The 4,980-nt window shown below is 43.9% G+C and overlaps 1 pseudogene; it reads right to left on the bottom strand.

The window, feature by feature from the left end:
* Window positions 1-1,985: 1,985 nt before the first annotated feature.
* LOC135518511 (general transcription factor II-I repeat domain-containing protein 2-like) lies at window positions 1,986-4,530 on the bottom strand (annotated as a pseudogene).
* Between the last annotated feature and the right edge of the window lie 450 nt (window positions 4,531-4,980).

Here is a 4,980-nt window from a genome sequence, read left to right on the forward strand (position 1 = left end):
TACAGCACTTTGAGATATCAGCTGATGTAAGGAGGGCCTTATAAATACATTTGATTTGAAATTTGATTTGATAACCAAGAATTCTACAACATTTGAAATGAGACTGACGTAAGGTAACGAATAATTAATAAATAGAAGACTAATTGAACAGATATTCAAATATCTGAAGAGTTATATTTGGGAATTTATAACTTGTAGTCTGAAGATTTTCTGTGGTGCACCGACTTCCTATTTGATTAAATTTACATGATTAGTTTAATCACGTAATAATAATTACAGAGAATTGATTTGATAAAATAAGTCTTCACCTTTAATGATTCCAAAGACACAACAGTAGTTGTAAACAAATCTACTTTGAAACCAAAGTATACACCTCACACACATGGTTATGGGCTTAAATACAAGAAGACATGTGTACCATGTCAGATAGAGTTGAAATGTATTATATACTACAAGCGTCCCCAGTCCGAGGTCGGCGGAGAGGCGCCACCTAAGTGGGCCGAGCCAGAGGTGGAGCAGGGTCTTACGTTCCTCGCCAGAGCTGCCACCGTGGAGATATGCCCACCCAGAACCTCTCCTATAGGTTCAGGTTTTGCGGCCGGAGTCCGCACCTTTGGGGGGTGGTACTGTAGCCCAAAGCTTCACGGCTTGGTTTTGTTCTTTGTTTTTTCGGCGTCATTTTTAATAAAGAAAAAATGTGCGCTTACGACATCCTTCAGTCAGCTGTGACACTCTCTTTCTCTCTCACACAAAACAGACATAAGTCTCTCTCTTGCTCCCTCTCTCTCTCCCTCTCAAATCAAATTTGATTTGTCACATGCACATGGTTAGCAGATGTTAATACGAGTGTAGCGAAATGCTTGTGCTTCTAGTTCCGACAATGCAGTAATAACCAACGAGTAATCTAACCTAACAATTCCTCAACTACTACCTTATACACACAAGTGTAAAGGGATAAAGAATATGTATATAAAGATATGAGTGATGGTACAGAACGGCATAGGGAAGATGCAGTAGACGGTATAGAGTACAGTATATACATATGAGATGAGTAATGTAGGGTAAGTAAACATTATATTAAGTGGCATTGTTTAAAGTGGCTAGTGATACATTTCCATACATACATTATTAAAGTGGCTAGAGTTGAGTCAGTATGTTGGCAGCAGCCACTCAATGTTAGTGGTGGCTGTTTAACAGTCTGATGGTCTTGAGATAGAAGCTGTTTTTCAGTCTCTCGGTCCCTGCTTTGATGCACCTGTACTGACCTCGTCTTCTGGATGATAGCGGGATGAACAGGCAGTGGCTCGGGTGGTTGTTGTCCTTGATGATCTTTATGGCCTTCCTGTGACATCGGGTGGTGTAGGTGTCCTAGAGGGCAGGTAGTTTGCCCCCGGTGATGCGTTGTGCAGACCTCACTACCCTCTGGAGAGCCTTACGGTTGTGGGTGGAGCAGTTGCCGTACCAGGTGGTGATACAATCCGACAGGATGCTCTCGATTGTGCATCTGTAGAAGTTTGTGAGTGCTTTTGTTGACAAGCCAAATTCCTTCAGCCTCCTGAGGTTGAAGAGGCGCTGCTGCGCCTTCTTCACAACGCTGTCTGTGTGGGTGGACCAATTCAGTTTGTCCGTGATGTGTACCCCAAGGAACTTAAAACTTACTACCCTCTCCACTACTGTCCCGTCGATGTGGATAGGGGGGTGCTCCCTCTGCTGTTTCCTGAAGTCTACAATAATCTCCTTTGTTTTGTTTACGTTGAGTGTGAGGTTATTTTCCTGACACCACACTCCGAGGGCCTTCACCTCCTCCCTGTAGACCAGGGGTGTCAAACTCAAATACCCAGTGGGCCAAAATGTAAAACCTGAACAAAGTCACGGGCCAACATTGAACAAATTAACCTTTTAATATGGACCCAAACAAGTTTTGCTTAAACATTGAATATGGAACAAGCATCGCTTATTACCATACAATATATAATTTAATAGTGGAGACATGCAAAATCGAATTTCAAATGAAAAAACACATCAATGGCATTCATTTATTAAATAAATAAAATTTAAATAAAAATTGTATGCCTCTTTTCTATTTGCAGCCTTCTGATTTAAATACCAAAATAAACTTTTTCCACTGGCTAATAATTTTACAAATAAAATGATAATAAATCAATCAACCATTCAAGCCCATGCCTTGTAGCAAGAAAAAGTGCATAAAGAAAACGTTAATAATTGCACACTGGTCTAATCTGATGTGCCCAAGCCAGATACCTGGCATCTCTTCTTGGATGCTAGTTCATCAATGTCTGGGCTCAAGCTCTGAGCTGAAGAAATCCTCAGTATCAATCGAAGATGTTCATCAGTCAGATGTCTCCTGTGAGTTGTTTTGGTCATCTTCATCGAGGAGAAAAGTTGCTCGCATAGATAAGTGCTGCCGAACATGGAGAGCATCTGAGCAGCTTGGGTGCGGAGCTGAGGCATTGTGTCAGGGATGAACCGTGGAAACTGTGCGGCGCCCACAGCATCATACTTTGACTTCCGCGTGTCGTTGCACTGGAGTTCAATCAGCTCCATTTGGATGTTGGTTGGTGCATTTTCCACATCAACTGCGAAGGGATTACTAAGCAGTTCAAACTTGCATTTCTGGGCATCGAAGTCGGCAAATCGCCGGCTAAACTCAGCGGTGAGAACACTGAGTTTTTCAGCAAACTGTGCGCATGTAGAGATCTGCGCTTTTATGGATTGGCAGCAGGGAAAATGGCAAGGGTTTCCTTGCAGCATCTGATTCTCCCACAGGCACAGTTTAGTTTTGAAGGCCCTCACTGCAGCGTACATGTCTGTGATGATGCGCCCCCGCCCCTGAAGCTGCAGGTTCAGCGCATCGAGATGGCTCGAGATGTCACAGAGAAAGGCCAGCTCACACACGAACTTTTGCTCCCGGAGCTCTGCTGTATCCTTCCCTTTGGTTTCCAGGAATTGACATATTTCCTCACGCAGCTCGAAACATCTGTTCAGTACTTTTCCTCTGCTTAGCCATCTCACCTCTGTGTGATACGGCACGTCTGCGTATTCCGAACCACACTCCTCCAGAAAAGATTTAAACTGGCGGTGATTTAGACCTTTGGCTCTTATAAAGTTAACCTCTTGAAACTCCCCATCCCGGATCCGGGATTGTGACTAAGCCTCAGGCTCATTAGCATAACGCAACGTTAACGATTTCTGAAAATCGCAAATAAAATTAAAATAATGCGTTTGCTCTCAAGCTTAGCCTTTTCTTAACAACACTGTCATCTCAGATTTTCAAAATATGCTTTTGAACCATAGAAATTGACTAATTTGTGTAAGAGTATGCAAAGCTAGCATAGCATTTTGTGTAGCATGTAGCACGCAACATTTTCACAAAAGCCAGATAACCAAATAAATAAAATCAGAGAAGATATTTGTATTTCTGGACACGTCAGAGTGTTTTCTTTCGAACAGTAGCAATTATATGCATAGTCGAGCATCTTTTTGTGACAAAATATCTTGTTTAAAACGGGAACGTTTTTCTTCCAAAAATGAAATAGCGCCACCATAAGTGTAAGAGGTTAACTACCTGTGTTACTGTGGTCATAACATGTTCCATCTTTAGGGCTTTGGCACACAGTGCTTCCTGATGTATGATGCAGTGGTAAACAGTTAGCTCACCTGCACAGTTCTCTTCCCGCATCTTCTCCCGAACCATGCCCACCAGTCCACTCTTTTTACCGCACATCGCTGGTGCACCATCTGTCGTTAATCCAACGAGTTTATCCCACGGCAGCTTTATTTCAGTTACACATTTGGAAACCTCCTCAAAGATTTCCTTTCCTGTGGTTGTGCCATGCATTGATTTGAATCCTAATAGCTCCTCCGTAACACACAGATTTGAGTCCACTCCACGGATGAAGACTGACAGCTGAGCAGTATCAGATGCGTCGCAGCTCTCATCCACAGCGAGGGAGAACGCAACAAAATCTTTTCCCTTTTCCATCAGCTGGTCATACAGATTGGTGGCAAGATCACATGTGCGATCAGCTACTGTGTTCCTGCTCAGGCTCACGTTTGAAAATGCTTGTTTTTTCTCTGGGCATACGAGGTCACAAACCTTCATCATGCACTTTTTCATGAACTCTCCCTCATTAAAGGGCCGGGCTGATTTTGCGATCTCTGCTGCCACTATATAACTAGCCTTTACAGCAGCCTCGCTTTGTGATGTGGCTTTTTAAACATATTCTGTTGTGAAACCAAGCTTCTTTTCATCTCCTCTACTTTCTGGCTCCTTTGAGTCATGTCCAGGTCCTTGTATTTGTCATGGTGTTTCGTTTCATAGTGTCGTCTAATGTTGTACTCCTTACTTACAGCCACTTTGACTCCACAAACAAGACAAACAGGTTTGTCTTTTACATATGTAAACAGATATTCTGCCTCCCACTTGTCCAGAAAGCTCCTGTTTTCTGCCTTTCTTTTCGCCATTTTTGGAAAGGGTTAGCTCGCTGACAGTTGTAGCGTCTATGTTGCTATGACTATTGTCACAGAGGAGAGAGCGTTTCTGGGTCCTGTCCTGATTGGCGCGCGAAAACAGCAGAGCATTATGGGATTCGTAGTATTAGTGGTGAATGCGCTGTATAATACCGGCGGGCCAGCTCTAGTAGTAATTTGGTATTGTCTCGCGGACCAAATATAATTACCCCGCGGGCCAAATTTGGCCCACGGGCCAGAGTTTGACACCCATGCTGTAGACCGTCTCATCGTTGTTGATAATCAAGCCTACCACTGTAGAGTCGTCCGCAAACTTGATGATTGAGTTGGATGGCATGGCCACGCAGTCGTGGGTGAACAGGGAGTACAGGAGAGGGCTCAGAACGCACCCTTGTGGGCCCCAGTGTTGGGGATCAGCGGGGTGGAGAGGTTGTTACCTACCCTCACCACCTGGGGGCGGCCCGTCAGTACCCAGTTGGTGGGGTGGAG

This window comes from Oncorhynchus masou, chromosome 28 (assembly GCF_036934945.1).
Source record: "Oncorhynchus masou masou isolate Uvic2021 chromosome 28, UVic_Omas_1.1, whole genome shotgun sequence".
NCBI lineage: Eukaryota > Metazoa > Chordata > Actinopteri > Salmoniformes > Salmonidae > Oncorhynchus > Oncorhynchus masou.